A 16,414-nucleotide genomic window follows, 5' to 3' on the forward strand; every position below is an offset into this window, starting at 1 on the left:
TTCAGCTCATTTTGAGAAGTAGTTAGTTGCAGCCAAGATATATAGGTGCCCACCAGAGGACTTTGGCAGTGGTCCAACAACATCCAATCCCCAAGCGTCAAATGGCCAGAATGCAACAGTCGGGTGCAACACTTCAAGAGGTTGATGAATAAAATTCGCATGGATTTGACAAGCCTTGCATCTTCGAGCGTAGTTCAAGAAATCTTTTACCATTGTTGGCCAATAATATCCCATCCTTTTTATATGGAAGTGGAGCTTTGGTCCAGACTGGTGTGACCCACATACCCTAGAATGTTCCTCTTGCAAAGCTTGGAGAGCTTCTTCTTCTCCTAGGCATCGCAAGAGTACTCCCTCGAATGACCTTCTGTATAGAGTATCTTTGTAGTAAAGGAAGCGAAGTGCACGACGACGGATTTCAGTCATTCTCCTCGAATTTTTTGGAAGTATCCCATAGCATAAGTAGTCGATAATGGGTTGTCGCCACTCTTCTTTGTCAACTTCAAAAATAGCAACAAGATGCTTGAGTTCGTTTTCTTCACCTTCAGCCTCATTTGGCGGCGATATTACCCATTTTTAACAGACGATAACTTACGCTTGGTCAGGCAGGGCTAATGATGAAGCTAGAGCAGCTAAAACATCATCCTTCTTATTTTCTTTCCTTGGCACATTCTGAATAGTCACATCATCGAGCCACCCCATCAACCTTTTAGCATAATCATGTTATGGCCGTAGTTCAGGCTTCTTAACCTCGTAACTACCCAAAAGCTGATTGACCACTAACTGGGAGTCACCAAAGACTTGCAATTGCAATTGCTTCATATCAACGGCCATTTCAAGCCCAAGTATTAATGCTTGATATTCAGCAACATTGTTGAAACAGAGTTGTGTCAAGGTGAAAGAGTAGGGCAAGACTTCACCTTGAGGAGTGACAAATACTACGCCAGCCCCGGCTCCCCCACGATGCGCAGCACCATCAAAGTACATCTTCCATGGAGGTTAACTTCAATGACCGTTGCATCCTCATCAGGTAGTTCATCAGTTAGCTCCCAGTCATCAGGTATCGGATGATCTGCCAAGAAGCCTGCCAATGCTTGTCCTTTTACAACCTTTTGAGGGATGTACAAAATCTCGAATTGTTGAAATTGAAGGTACCATCTCGCTAGTTGATCACTAAGAACAGGTTTTGACATCACAAACTTGATGGGATTTGCTTTAGAAACAAGACGGACAACATGAGCTTGAAAGTAGTGCTTCAACTTTTGAATTGACAAGACTAGCGCCAAACACAACTTTTCAATTGGAGAATAGTTCAACTCGCTAGGTGTCATCATCCTGCTCAAGTAGTAAAGAGAGTTTTCTTTCCCCTCACTATTTTCTTCGGCCAACAGTGCTCCAACAGACCTTTCCTGTGCCACAATATATAGTATCAATGGCTTTCCAGGTATAGGAGCTGCTAAAACTGGAGGCTTCATCAAGTAGATTTTGATACTTTCGAAGGCATTGCTACAAGCTTGGTCCCACTTGAAAGGAACGCCTTTCTTCATGAGGTGACTAAATGGTTGGAACCTCCCAGCCAGGTTTGATATGAATCTTCTAAGGTATGCTAGTTTTCCTTGCAGACTTTTCAATTCATGGATATCTCGAGGCTCAAGCATTTTCAAAATGGCATCCACTTTGTCTTGATCAATTTCGATCCCTCGATGTCAGACAATGAAACCAAGGAACTTTCCAGAAGTAACTCCAAAGGCACATTTCAATGGATTCATCCTAAGTTGGTACCTTTAGAGCAATTCAAATACTATTTTCAAGTCTTTCATGTGGTCACCCTTCTCTCTTGATTTCACCACCAAGTCTTCAATGTAGCATTCTACATTCTTGTGGAGAAGATCATTGAAAATATTCTGCATAGCCATTTGGTAAGTAGCACCAGCGTTCTTCAAGACAAAAGTCATTACCATGTAGCAATAAATACCCTTTAGGGTATGGAATGCAGTAAGCTTTTCATCTTTTAGTGCCATGCATATTTGGTTATAGCCCAACGAACCGTCCATAAATAACATTGCCTCATACCCAGTAGTAACATCGATTATCAGTTCTGGAATGGGAAGTGGGAACCCATCTTTCGGACACGCATTGTTAAGATCCCTAAAGTTAATGCACACTCGAACCTGGCCATTTTTCTTCCTTACAGGGACAATACTTGAAACCCATGTTGGGTATTTAACTTCACGAATAAAGTCAGCTTTGATGAGTTTGTTAACTTTTGTTTCAATCAAGGGAACCAAGTCCGACCTAAAATGCCTTTGAGCTTGTTTAACAGGACGAGCACCATTTTTGACTGCAAGGTGATGGACTACTACGTTCGGGTCCAAGTCAGGCATCTCTTTGTAACTCCAAGCAAAGACATGCCTGAACTCTTTAACTCAATATAAGTGCTCTCTTCATCAGCTTCAAGTAAAGCACTTAGGTAGGTGGGTCTTGGTTCTTCATCAGTGCCAAGGTTAACTTCTTTTAAGGCATCAACTGTCGCCTTTGCTCCTTCTTCAAGTTTAGGTGGAGCATCTTTCGCATCTTTATCTTCTTAAGGGTCCCCATCATTGAAGGATATGTGATAAAACATCCTCTAATTCCGAATTATCTTCCATCGAAGATGGAATGCCATTCTCTACTTGTACAGTAACATGATACGAAGAACCCACACTTTTTTCCTCTTCATCACATTTCTTAGTATAGACCACAATATATGTCTTTACCTTCAGTACTTCTTTACATGAAACCACAAGTTTTGTTTGTCGCCTCATTCTAGAAGGAACCAAACTTTGGAAATCCTTAAAGATATCCTGGATTTTGGGTGAAGCGGGTGTTTTTATGCTTTGAAAATTTCTTCGGAACTTGTTTCCCTTCTATAGTGGACCCAATCTTTCAAACACGGAGGTCCTCACAGGTGATCTTCCAAGTCGATCAAAGACAGAAGGCTTGTTAGAAGCGACTGATTCATCTTCTACAGTGATATAATTGTTGCTCGCCCTTCTTATTGAGATGCACACTGGTGACGGTTGCTTGTATCCCAAACCTTCACGTGGTTTCCTCGTTGCAACTTCCGATGGGAGCTTCCCTAACTTTGATGGTTCATTGGGATTGTATCCATCTTTTGCAAATAGCTTGTAAGTGTTAGGGTCAAAACCTTCATCTATTTGCTTTGTAGGGAGTTCCATATTTTGCAAACGATTTTGGGCTACAAACCCTGCAAGCGGCATTGAGGACGACTGTACTGCCACAATTCGTTTGACAGGAAGAGTTAACTCCTTTAGCATGTTAGCTTGGCGATTAGATGATTCACCTTCATCTTTCTTCCTTTTAGGGACATATTGGAGCGCCAGACTTACTTTCTTGCCATAAGACGTAATATTCCCTTTATAAGATTTATTCGCGTTGGATTGTACCTCCTTACTAACAGCTTCGACTTCACTAGTAGTCACCTCTTCTCTTTTAGTTGAGTGCTCTTTATTCTTGCTTTTCATTCCATCATCAGCTTTCAGCTCCTTCACAATGCGGTTCTTCAAGTAGAACTTTGCATCGGCGAAGTGTGACTCAGCCTCGGTGAATGGCTCATCATCAACAACTACCGTCTTCTCGACTTTACCCTCGTAGTATTTTAAACATTGATGGTTGGTAGATGGAACTACTTTATTCTCATGTATCCAAGGCCTCCCAAGCAAAACATTGTATGAAGTCTTCGTGTCGATCACATGCAATCATGCACTTGATTGCATATCTTTAATAGTGATTCCCAGCCTGATCACGCCTATGGCTCTTTTCCCCCCTTGGTTGAATCCTTGGATCATCACACGACTTTCTGAGAGTTCGTTCATGGGAATACCAAGTTCTTTCACAGTGTGGATTGGCAAAATGTTCACTAAGGATCCTCCATCAACCAAAATCCAATTTACCCTTTCATCGCGCATATAGCCAACCAGGTACAATGGGCGGTTATGAGGAGTGTCACCTAGCAAAAGATCATCATTTGTGAACGTGACAGTTTCCTCACAAGAATTAACCTCTTGAGGAGTGGACTTGATGGGCTTTTCCGAAGATGGTACCAATGGTAGGTCATCACTCTTTACTTCCCCTTTGTCAGCATGGCAACAAGAGGCATCAATGCCCTCATGGGAAATCTTCGTGCGGAACCAACTTGGTAAAAACTCCTCCAAGGTCACTGGAATTTGCGGCTTTTGAGAATGGTGCATCTCCACTTTTGCTTTCTTCAAATGCCTAACTGGATTCTTTTTCGTTGGTTTTTTTACCATCATCTTCCTTGTTGGTTGTTCTATTGATTCTTTTCGTGGGCTTCTTTTGTGGTGCCTACGACGAGTCACCAATGTCCAACCTTCATCATCATCAGGTTGATTGACTTCAGCTTTGTCGCTCTCAAGTAATTCTTCATCTTTACTTTCTTTAAAACCACATAATTCATCCGAGCTGAATGAGCCAAAGGTGATAGAGACTTGGTTTGCTTGCTTTCTCATCTTCAAGCACGATCTTCTTTTTGCGAGCCAAGTCCATGACTTTATCCTTGAAGACAAAGCACTTCTCTAGAGGGTGGCTTACAAGTCGGTGATATTTGCAGTAGTTTGGGTCATTTGTTTTCCCAGCTTTATTTGGTTGTTTCATCTCCGGAATCTCAATGAGATTTAACTCGAGGAGTTCTTCGAAAATGGCTGGCACATCAGAATCCAGGAATGGGTATTCTTTCTCCTGCATTTCTTTTAGATTCAACTTTCCACTTGGCTTGTCTTGACAAGAAGTGGATTTCATACTCCGCTTCTTGCTTACCTTCGTCGTGAACTTTATAGGTGACGTATGGACATTCATAGCTTCTTTGCTTTCAGACTTGGGTACGAACTTGCCCCACTTCATGACTTCTTGCTTGTCATTCGCTTTGCGAGGTTCATAGATGGGCAGCCTTTCATTTCCAGCGGAGGCCATGCTCAATTCCATGTCATGGGCACGAGTTGCAAGTTCTTCACATGTGCCAGGCTTGATACCCTGCAAGATGTAGCACAATACCCAATGCATGCCTTGGATGCACATCTCTATGCTTGAAGCTTCACTAAGCTTGTCTTTGCAGTTGAGGCTTGCATTCCTCCAACGATTGATAAAGTCGATAACTGGTTCCCCCTTTCGTTGACGAGTATTTGTAAGCTCTATCATACTCACAGTGCGTCTTGTGCTATAAAAGCAATTGAGGAATTCTTGTTGTAGTTGATCCCAGCTATCAACAGATCCAGCCTCAAGGTCTGTGTACCAATCAAAAGCATTTACTTTTAATGAGCGGACAAACTGCTTGACGAGGTAATCTCCATAAGTCACAGCATTGTTGCATGTCTCAACAAAGTGCGCCACATGTTGCTTTGGGTTACCTTTACCATCAAACTGTTGAAACTTTGGAGGTTGATAGCCAGCAGGCATCTTTAACATATCGACCCTTGCAGCGTACGACTTTGCATATGTAAGGGAGGATTTGGCAGCAACTTCATACTTGTTCTTAATGGTTCCTTCAATGAACTCCTTCAATTAATCGATTGAAATCATCCCTTCAGATGAGACAGGGATAGCCTTAGTGGATGTTGCTTGTCTCAGGGGAGAGTCACTCTCTAGAACCTCTGGGAGCTTGTCGGGTGCATGGGTGGATTCTTCTTCCATCAAGATTCCCACCCTGTCTGTTAGCTTGTCAATTCTAGCCTCTTAATTTTGTATGCATTTGGTCAAGCCAGCGATTGCTTCCATCAAGTTTGCCAACTGCTCCTCCATAGATGAAGTGTTTGTCACCATGGCTTACATGATTGTCGTGGACGATGGAGAGTAGCATGGATTTTCACACAGATTTATCCTTGATTGGCTCATGCTATGCGGTGTAAGTGGGGAAGATCCATCACTTGAAGCATCATTATCTTCCTTCACAGCAGAGTGCTTGGATCCGGAGAGGTCAAGCAGAGCAAGAGTTTTCTTGATCTTTTCAGCAACATCGCTTCCTCCTTCAGATGCGTTTGTGGAAGATCTTGCTCCTTTTGAGGATGAAGATCCGAAAACAGGGGTTGATGCGGACGGCACTTGGGGTGCTTGTTGTCCTAAAGAGCTTGCTTTGCTCCTTGTAACTAGTCCGAAGCTTCCAAAGGTAACATCAAGGATGCTTTCCACATCAGCATAGAACCTGGAGTTAGCAGCCTTGGTGGATGTTTATCTGGAGTTGATTTTCTTCGAAGCCATTTCAATGTTCTTGAACTTTGGTAATTGAAAAGTTGAGATGAGAGGTAGAGATTGTCCGACTGGGCGTGCCAGAATTTGTAGACAATAAATTTGCGTCGAGAAAATAAAATCGAGACCGAAAATATCGCAATAATCGTAGTATTTTATTTCGAATATTTGAGTGTACAATCTCTATGATTCCTCTGATTCTACTTTTCTAGTATAAATTTGAGGGCCTTTGAGATTGATCTTGAATTTGAATTTGATTTAACCGTCGCGAACACTTTGATTGTTGCCACGAATTGTATCACGAACAAGTAGCCTTGATCTTGAACGCCTTGTATTTGATTTGACTTCGTTCTTGATCTAGAATACTTGAATTGTTCTTCGTTCTTGAGCTTGAATACTTGATTTGTTCTTCGTTCTTGAACTTGAACTTGGTTGTTTGAAGTCTGAAACTTGTAGAGAAATTTGCAGCGTTTGGTCCACGAGCTCTTTCTTGCTTCTTGTTATAACTTTTGGTGTCGTTTTTGAGTTATGAAGACCCCTATTTATAGTTGTGGAAAGGAGGAGTTGTGATAAGAACAAACTCTTTCCTACCAATCAAATTGAAGTGTGACATGGCCGCATTTGATTGGCCAGAACATGTCACTTGCACACGTGGTACGATTTCATTGGCCTTTCAGTGTGACTGGGCATGCCTTGTCATTTTGACACGTGGCATGATCCTATTGGTTCTTCCGCTTGACTTGGCGCGCCACGTCATTTGACACGTGGCACCAAACTGGGCCTCTAGGAAGATTATATCTTGGGCTTGATGAAGTGGGCTCATCACTTTAGCCAAATTAAATGGGCTAGCCCAATGGATTAAGACTTATTTATTTAACCCATATGTATTGGACTTATATAATTAATTCATTTATATATTAGCCCATAATATTTATTTGGTCTAATATATCTTGAATTTAAAATATGGTCCAAATTATTTTATGAATTTAATTTTAAGTAAAATTTATATGCCTACAAAAGCTTTGACGGGTCCTTGACCCAACTCACAAATAAACGTGTGAGTTATGAACTTTAAGGAAGCTTTTGGATGAAGACGCACAACACGAGAGAAATTCTTAAGGAGAGTATAATTATTTCACGGCTAATCATGAAGCCCCCCAACTCTCTACAATGTCAAGTCTATCATTCTATACAAGTCTAGTCTCAAGTTGTAATGTGAAATAAAGGAATTAAACGAGCAAAGATAACCTCTATAGTACAAGTATAGCATGGTGTGAACCTAAGTCTACCCGGACAATAACATGAATCTAACTATGTACGGACTCTCGTCACCTCATGTGTACGTAGCCCCCGCAACAAGTAACACATATCAAATACATCACCTAGGGTAGTTTCCACCTCACAGAGTTAGACAGGATACTTACCTCGCTCCGAAGTTTCATAACCGACTCCAACACTGCTCTAACATCTGAAACCGGTGCCCGTCACTCCAAAACAAATCAATCAATGTGCAAATTCATAAATATATACTCTAATACTCATTATAAATTAAATTATAACAATTTTCAACTCCGCTCGAAAAATCGATAAAGCTAACCCTCGGGCCCACGTGCCCGGATTCCGAAATTTTTTTAAGATAATCTTCACCCATAACACTACGAACTCAATTATATAATTTATTCACATTTTCATGTCCAATTTCGTGGTCAAAATCCAAAACTACCAATTTCTAGATTTTTCTTCAAAACCCCAAATTTCTACAAAATCTCATGTTTTAATCCCATATAAACTATGTATTTAACTTGTAATAGGTGGGAATCACTTACCTTGTATTGCTTGATGAAAATCTCCCCCTGAAGCTCTCTAAAATTGCCCAAACCAAGAGAGAAAATGAGTAAATTGGGCAAAAATCCCGACTTAAAACAATCTGCCCAAACCCGTCCTTCTTCGTGATCGCGAGAATACCTTTGCGATCACGAAAGCTAAAACTCTGCCTTCTCATTTTTCCGCTACGCGTTCGCGACCCTAGGGCCGCATTCGCGAAACCTTCGACCACTCCCCTTCGCGTTCGTATGCCACGAGCAGCGTTTGTGAAGGCCTAACGTCTGGCAGTCCCCAGCTCCCCTTTCTCTTCGGGTTCGCGTAGGCTTCCCAACCTTCTGCCTCGTGTTCGCATCTTCTGCATCGCGTTCGCGATGGCCAATACCCAGCAGCCCCAAAGTTCCTCTTCGTGAACGCATGAGATCCTTCGCGTTCGCGAAGGAGGACACCAGACACCACCACAGCAGTGGCCAAAATAAGGAGAATCGATCCGAAATCACCCCCAAAACTCACCCGAGGCCCCCGGGATCCCGTCCAATCACACCGACCAGTTCCATAACATAATACGGACCGGCTCGAGGCCTCAAATTACATCGAACAATATCCAGATTCATGAATCGCGCCTCGAATCAAACTTATAATTTTCCAAAATTTCAAATTCTATATCTTGTGCCGAAACATATCGAATTAATCCGAAATGACTTCAAATTTTGTATACAATTCCCAAATGACATTACGGACCTATTTCAACTTCCAAAATCGAGATCAGACCCCAATATCAAAAAGTCCACTCTCGGTCAAACTTTCCAAAAACCTTCAAATTTCCATTTTTTGCCAAATGACCCCGAAATGACCTGCGGATCTCCAAATCCACATCCGGACGCGCTCTTAAGACCAGAATCACCATACGAAGCTATCCCTAGGCTCGAAATCCCAAACGGACATCGATAATACCAAAATTCACTTCAACCCAAACTTATAAAATTCATCCAAAATGCCAGCTTTTCATAATAGGCACCGAAATGCTCACGGGTCATCCAAAACCCGATCCGGACATATGCCCAAGTCCGAAATTATCATACGAACCTATTGGAACCTTCAAATCCTGATTTCGATGTCATTTACTCAAAAGTCAAACCTTAGTCAATTCTTTCAACTTAAAGTTTTCAAAATTAGAGATTTCTTTCCAAATCAACTCCGAACTTCCCGAGAATCCAATTCCAACCATATGTACAAATCATAATACAGTAAGTAGAGCTACTCAAGGTTTCAAACCGCCGAATGACGCGCTAGATCTCAAAACGACTGGTCGGATCGTTACATCGGGGCTTGACACCAAACATCCACACAAGTCTAAAAATATCATACGAACTCGCTCGCTCAATCAAAACGCCAAAATAACATCTAGAACCACGAATCGGACATCAATACGCATGAAAATCACAATGAACATCAAGAACTTCTGAAAACACAACCATGCGTCCGATTCCTATCAAACCAACTTGGAATGACACCCAATCTTGCAGACAAGTCACAAATGACAAAACGGACCTATTCCAAGTCCCGAACCTTAATTCAGACCCGATATACATAAAACTAAACCATGGTCGAACTTAGGAAAGTTCTAAACCTTCAAATTTCCAACTTTAGCTAATTATGGCCAAAACCTTCTAGGAGCTTCCAAATACAAATTCAGGCATATGCCCAAGTCCAAAATCACTATCCGGACCTAACGGCAACCGTCAAAACTCCGATCCGAGATCAAATGCGCAAAAGTCAAACTTGGTCAACTCTCCAACTTTAAACTTCTAAAATGAGAATCATTGTTTCCAATCAATCCCGATCCACTTGAAAATCAAAACTAACAATACACGCAAGTCGTAATATACCATATGAAACTATTCGTGACCTCAAACCACCGAACGAAGTGCAATTGCTCAAAACGACCGATCGTGTCGCTACATTTCCTTACAAACATATTTAAATGAATTAATAACTAAGTAGACAAAATAACGTGAAATCGAACCTCCGGTTTTATTGTACTTCAAAAAGGCAAATAAAGAATTGCATAAATAGAGACATAAAAATGAGTTTTCTTATACTTGTAACATTTTTGCAAACTTCTGATATGTGGATCACATTCAAGTCTGATTCAAATCGTCACACAGAATGAGTAAAGGGTCAAATGTTTTGGGGTTCATCATCATGCCGTTTGGAACATGCGGAGATGGGCTAGTATGATCATCTGCAACTTAGACTGCAAGAAATTGATAAAAAGGCAAGAAAATGACCTTCCATTTTGAACAACATATATAGCGGAATTCAAATCTTCCTTTTTAACAATTTCGCGTGTCAACAGAAAAAGAGACACTATACCTTTTCGTTTGCTGTTTGAAACCATATCTCCATAAGCTTTAACCCAGCTTTAACTCATCTCACGTTTCATCGTGTGAATAGAGCTTCACATGGTACAATATGGTGATACTTCTATTGGCAATTGTAATGGGGTGAATACATCTATGGGCTAGAATTTGAAGATGAAAATTTTGAAATGAAAGGGGACGTTATCTCTGGCTAATGCTGGGCCTAACACGATGGTTTAGAGTTTGGGGAAAAAACACCGTATACCCATCTATAGAAACTCTTTTCTCTATATGCCTAAATATAAAATTTACATAGGAAATCCTTACATAATTACAGCGTATATCCCATTTACTAATATACAGAATCCTAACTATCAATATTTAAGGGGATAATATCCCTTAAATGTAGCCATGATTACTAAACGTATATGTAGAGAATATTATTAAGAAGGAATTTTTACCTCCTATAGTAAATCTTTACACCTTATTTATTACAAATAAATACCTTTTTATAAAATTATATTCTATAGTTATAATACACTCTAAAATATTTTTCCCTCTCATACTTTCTATTCTCTCTCTCAATAACACCGGTATTGTATATAATTTTGTTAAACTCACGTTCTGTTTCCACTATCTCTCTCCCAACCCAGTATCTTCCCCACGAATACAACCTCCATTATCAACTGATTCATCTCCATTCTCTCTCTCAATTTTTAAAATTGTTTGCCCAAAAAAGTTGTGGTAAGTGTTAAACTTGTTAATTTTTTGTTGGCACATGTATTATTCTGTATATTTGTATTTTTTGTAGAAACAATCACCATTGTTATCCTTTTAAAGAAAACTCGGATTTTCTTCTCCAATGGCTGATTCAACTCCTTACAAGAGGGTTGTCCGAGATATACCGACAAAAGCACCCAATTTCGAAGGGTCATCTTTCGATTTGCAAATCACTCAAGCGGAACATGTCTGCAGGTTCAATAACAAATACAGTTGCAGAAAAGAGAATAAAAATACACAATGACACATTGAAACAAGCCCAATTACAGAAATTCGAAAGAATCAACACTTTCACTGTTTGTTTTTAGATGTATTCAGATATATTTTGATGTATTTAGATGACTTTCACTGTTGTACTTATGAATGTGTTATGTATTTCAAATACATGTATTCATCTATATTTTATAAAAAATAGTTATTACAGTGACTTTCACTATTTGTTTTTAGATGTATTTAGTTGTATTTAGATGTATTTACAAGGCTTTCACTGTTGTACTTATGAATATGTTATGTATTCCAAATACATGTATTCATCAAAAATGAATACATGTTTTGAAATCTACAGAACGATAGCAACAGAAAAAGGAGGGATTGAAAATCTAGAGATTGCTCTGTTTTGTGGTCTTTTTCGACTGGGAAATCTTTTCTTTAACGTGAAATACATATTCTGCGTGTTATAATTGAGTTAGTTGAGTTATTTTAGGAGTCTATCACATTAATTGATTCACTTACCGTTTTAAACAGCTGAAACGACCATTTTTACGCAGTTTGCGTTATTGTATTCACAAATACAACTCATGAATACAGTCGAATACAATCAAATAAAACTGTTGCTTAGCTAGACTCCCTTGTTTCACGCCAAGTTTTGCTACTGTATTCATGAATACGGTAGCTTAAATACATCGAATACACTCTATAACAACTGAAAATACAGTCATAGGAAGTAATTTAGTAAATGATAGCTATAACTAGCTAATAACTACTAAACAATAGTGGTTTGTGAAAATTTATCTATTAAGATTAACATCTTTCCTAATAAAAACATATTCCTCTTCTCCGCCATTTTTTTTCAGTGTACAAGTTTTATGTAATTCAATAAAACTTCATCAGTTGCAATGGAAGATATACCAATCATGATTCAATATGGCAGAGTATGGGATAGCGACAATTAATCGTACTCCATTCATTTTAAACTTGGACCAAAATTAAAGAACATAAGAGAAGATTATTCATTAAATAAAACTTTTTTATTATGGAACCTTAGTCCTTATTTTCCTCTATACAATACAAATTTATACAATAACTAGCCATTGTATGCTATTAAAGTATGTTAGTATTCCAATCAAAATAAAATATATATAATAATATTCCAATAAAATGAAAGTATGTTTAGTTTGAATACGATATTCCAAATTCGAATATTATGGAATCTTTCGTTTGAATAGTATATTTCAAATTAGAATATTATGGTATATTTAGTTTGAACAATGTATTCTTCATTAGAATATCATGACACGTTGGTTTGAATATTATATTTTTCATTAGAATATTGCAATTAGGCCTGTTTTTCTTGAATATTGTATTTCAAATTAGAACAGTGTAACATATTTTGTTTGAATACTATATTCCAAATTAGAATACTATGATATATTTGATTTGAATATTATATTTTTATTAGAATATTATAATATGTTGGTCTGAATACTATATTCTAATATTAGTATTTTGATTTGGATATTGTATTCCAAATTAAAATATTTTAATTTTATTTTAGTTTTTCTTTTGATTACATGATGGAAGAGAAGAATAAAAAAGATGGAGTATTATCTTGTCCATAATAAATCTGCATTACTGCAATTAAATCTCAATTCTAAAGTACTCCTTCATATATTGGTTGATCAACGATACTTTCAATGAGAGAACTAGTAGACTCATGGTCCAATCGTCTTACCTAGTGAAGAAGAAAAAATAACCGACGAACTCAAGTTGATTCGTGTAGTAATTGTATATTTTTTTTTTCCTTTAATGAAAAACCCTAAAGAATGTGACTAGGATTAATGATGTTTTGGTAGGGACTTTTACTTAGTTATACTATATTAGAAATTTATTTATCAATATTCTCTATGTTTTGTAGTTTTTAATAAGTATCTAGGTTTTTCTTACAAATTGTGTAGATTGCTCCTTAAAAGGCTCTCTCCCCATTATTAGTGCCTTCAATTAAGGGATTCAATTATATCCTTTCATTTTTTTTCCCCTCTCCTCTTCTCTCTCCTTTTTTCTTACAACAAAATTCCTTAATCTACGCCCAGAATCTCCATCTTCTCTCTTCCCACCATTGCCGAAAATTTTATATTATTAAATCATCAATTGCATCGTTCTTTTGCTAGGAGACCGAACAACAATAAAAATGAAGAAATATTTAGGAATTGTATGATAAATGTATCATAATTATATTTAAATTGTATCAGATACATCAATATGTAAAACGTAACTGTATCATACTTGTATCACAATTGTATATAACTTGTAGATGGTACATTAATATTCAAAATAATACCTGATACAATACTAATAAATTAATATATAATAATCATATATTTGTGATACAAACTGTGAAATTCGTCACGATCTCACAACTACTCATAATTCAGATACAAATTTGATACAATCCTGAAAGAACTCTTACACAATTCTAATACAATTATGATACAACTTAAAATCGACTCTCAACTTAAAATGATACAATATCGTATGATATTTATATTAGTATTGTATCAGATTAACTTAGTATTTGTATTAGTACAATATCGTATGATATTTGTATCGTATCAAATTAACTTTACTCCTCTTTCTTGCTTTTAATACCACTTCTTCCTCTTCAAAATCATCATCTCTAGTTGCCTTACCATTCCTCTTAGAAACCGAACCTTCATCAATCACTACAAGTATTGCATGCCTAGAATTCGATTTTTTGATTTTTTTTCTTCTTGTGAAAATACACCTAAGTCAAAACTAGGTGTTTCACCCACAACATTTTCCAATGTTTCCGGGGTGATCTCCGAACTGTTGTGGTACCTGTTAGTGTATCAACAACAGATTTTCCAGAATGTTTTCTCACAGATTCATGCAAAGATGTTTTACCCATTGTTAGTTCTGAAAATGGATAAAAAAAACACGAATAAGAACAAAATACAGAGAAATTAGAAAATAGACATAGTTAATGTAGAGTGAAGCTTACCGACAACTTGATTGTAGAGCAAATCTTCGAAATTCTTCAGTAATGTATAAATAAGAAAGAGATTTTGGACGATTAAAGAGAGAAATCGTATATCAACACATTCGGATTACCTGATAATCTGCAATTTAGGGGTAAGCGAGATTTTTGGGGTGGGTCTTACGGTGAAGGGAGTTGTTAATTGAAAAGAGAACAGATGATTTTGGGGTGGGTTTGTTGAGGAAATGAAGGGATTTTGGGTAAGTATTGATTTTGGGTATCTTAAATGTGGGATATTTTATGTAACTGATACCCACTATTTAAAGTATATTTCATTTCCTCTTTTTTAAGGTTTTGGGTAAAACAAGTAAATATAGGTATATATAGTTATTAATAAGAAACCTAAATAAAAGTAGTAAATTGGTTTCTACCATAGTATGGCTAGGTAATAATCCCGTTTTGATAATGTTTGTTTTGGGCTAAGGGCGTTTGGCATGCCAAGATTTTATTTGACTGAAGATAGAAGATACGTGAGAGAATTAGTGAGAGATAATCTAGTTCCTTTAAAGGTGGAACTTTTTTAATGGCATATAATGATATTAAAAAAATTAAAATAAAATAAATATTTATAAAGTAGGTATACAATGTAAAATCTATATCTATCTATCTGCCTACCTATATATTATTATAAAAGCACGAATAATTATGCTAAATGTTGAACGACTAAAATATCCTTCTAACTTTGATAGACTTTTATGCTCTTAAATATTTGAGTTAAAGGTGGATATAATTGTAATATTTAAAATATTACCCTAGGATAAAATTCTTTCCAATTTAAACTCTAGATATACCGCGTGTAAATTCCTACTCTACCAATATCCAGAACTTATATTCCAACTAAAAAGTGGTAACGTTGGAAATAATTATATGAACTTGAACAAACTTCTAATACCAATCTAAGTTCCAACTTTTCATCTGTATGTGTTTATTTAATGTGGAAGTTTAATTATTTTATAATGTATAGAGATAGACTTAATTATTTTCCTACTATTTAGCAATAGTCATTTAATTACTTTCCTAATATACAAAACTTTAAAATTATCTAAAACTTTGGTTATTAAATATTTTCCTATTTGAAAATCCTATGAAATCCTAATTTAGGACTAAAATCAATTAAATATATTTAGAAACTTATTTGACGTCAGATAGAAGAAGAATAAAACAACTAAATCCTAATTCAATTCAATTCCAAATTACAATTGTGATACTTCTTCCTATCAAATTCGAAAGACAAATTTCACGTGATTATTGAATTCTTAATTACGCAATAGATATAAAGCAAATGGAGGTTAACACTACAAGTATGTTACACAAAAAAGAACTATGTATAAGAGTATATTATAATAATTTAAAAATATAATTTAAAGAATTTGAAGTCAAGTATGAACTTTTCCATTTTTTTGTTTCTAGAATATTTGACCTTACCAGTAGAGATTCTATATTGGACAAAATTATAATTTAATTATTTTTTTAATATTTAAACTTTTAAATCAACTAAATTTTTGCTATTAAATATTTACTTATTTGAACTATGTAGGAAGTTCAAATATATAGAACTTTAAAATCCATTAAGATTTGACCTTATATAAATTATTTTTATATTTTAATTATGTAACATAACTATAATCTCATTCACGACGGATTAGCAACGGATTATCAAGAAATTCTGCTAGCTACGAGCGTTTTAGCGGCAGATTAGCGAGGACATTCAGTGCTAATTCCAATTGTTTTGGTAGTGATTATATAAGATAAGATATATACATTATGAAATTTAGAGACAGTTATTAAATTGTATAAGGGGTTAAAAAGAAATATATCTATAATCTAAGTAAATTAAAAAAAAAAGGTTAAAAAATATTTCCAAAGTTTCAGACGTACGTAAATAAAAAAGTAAGCCAACTAATAATAGAATTCTAATGTA

Source organism: Nicotiana tabacum, chromosome 6 (assembly GCF_000715075.1).
Source record: "Nicotiana tabacum cultivar K326 chromosome 6, ASM71507v2, whole genome shotgun sequence".
Classification (NCBI taxonomy): domain Eukaryota; kingdom Viridiplantae; phylum Streptophyta; class Magnoliopsida; order Solanales; family Solanaceae; genus Nicotiana; species Nicotiana tabacum.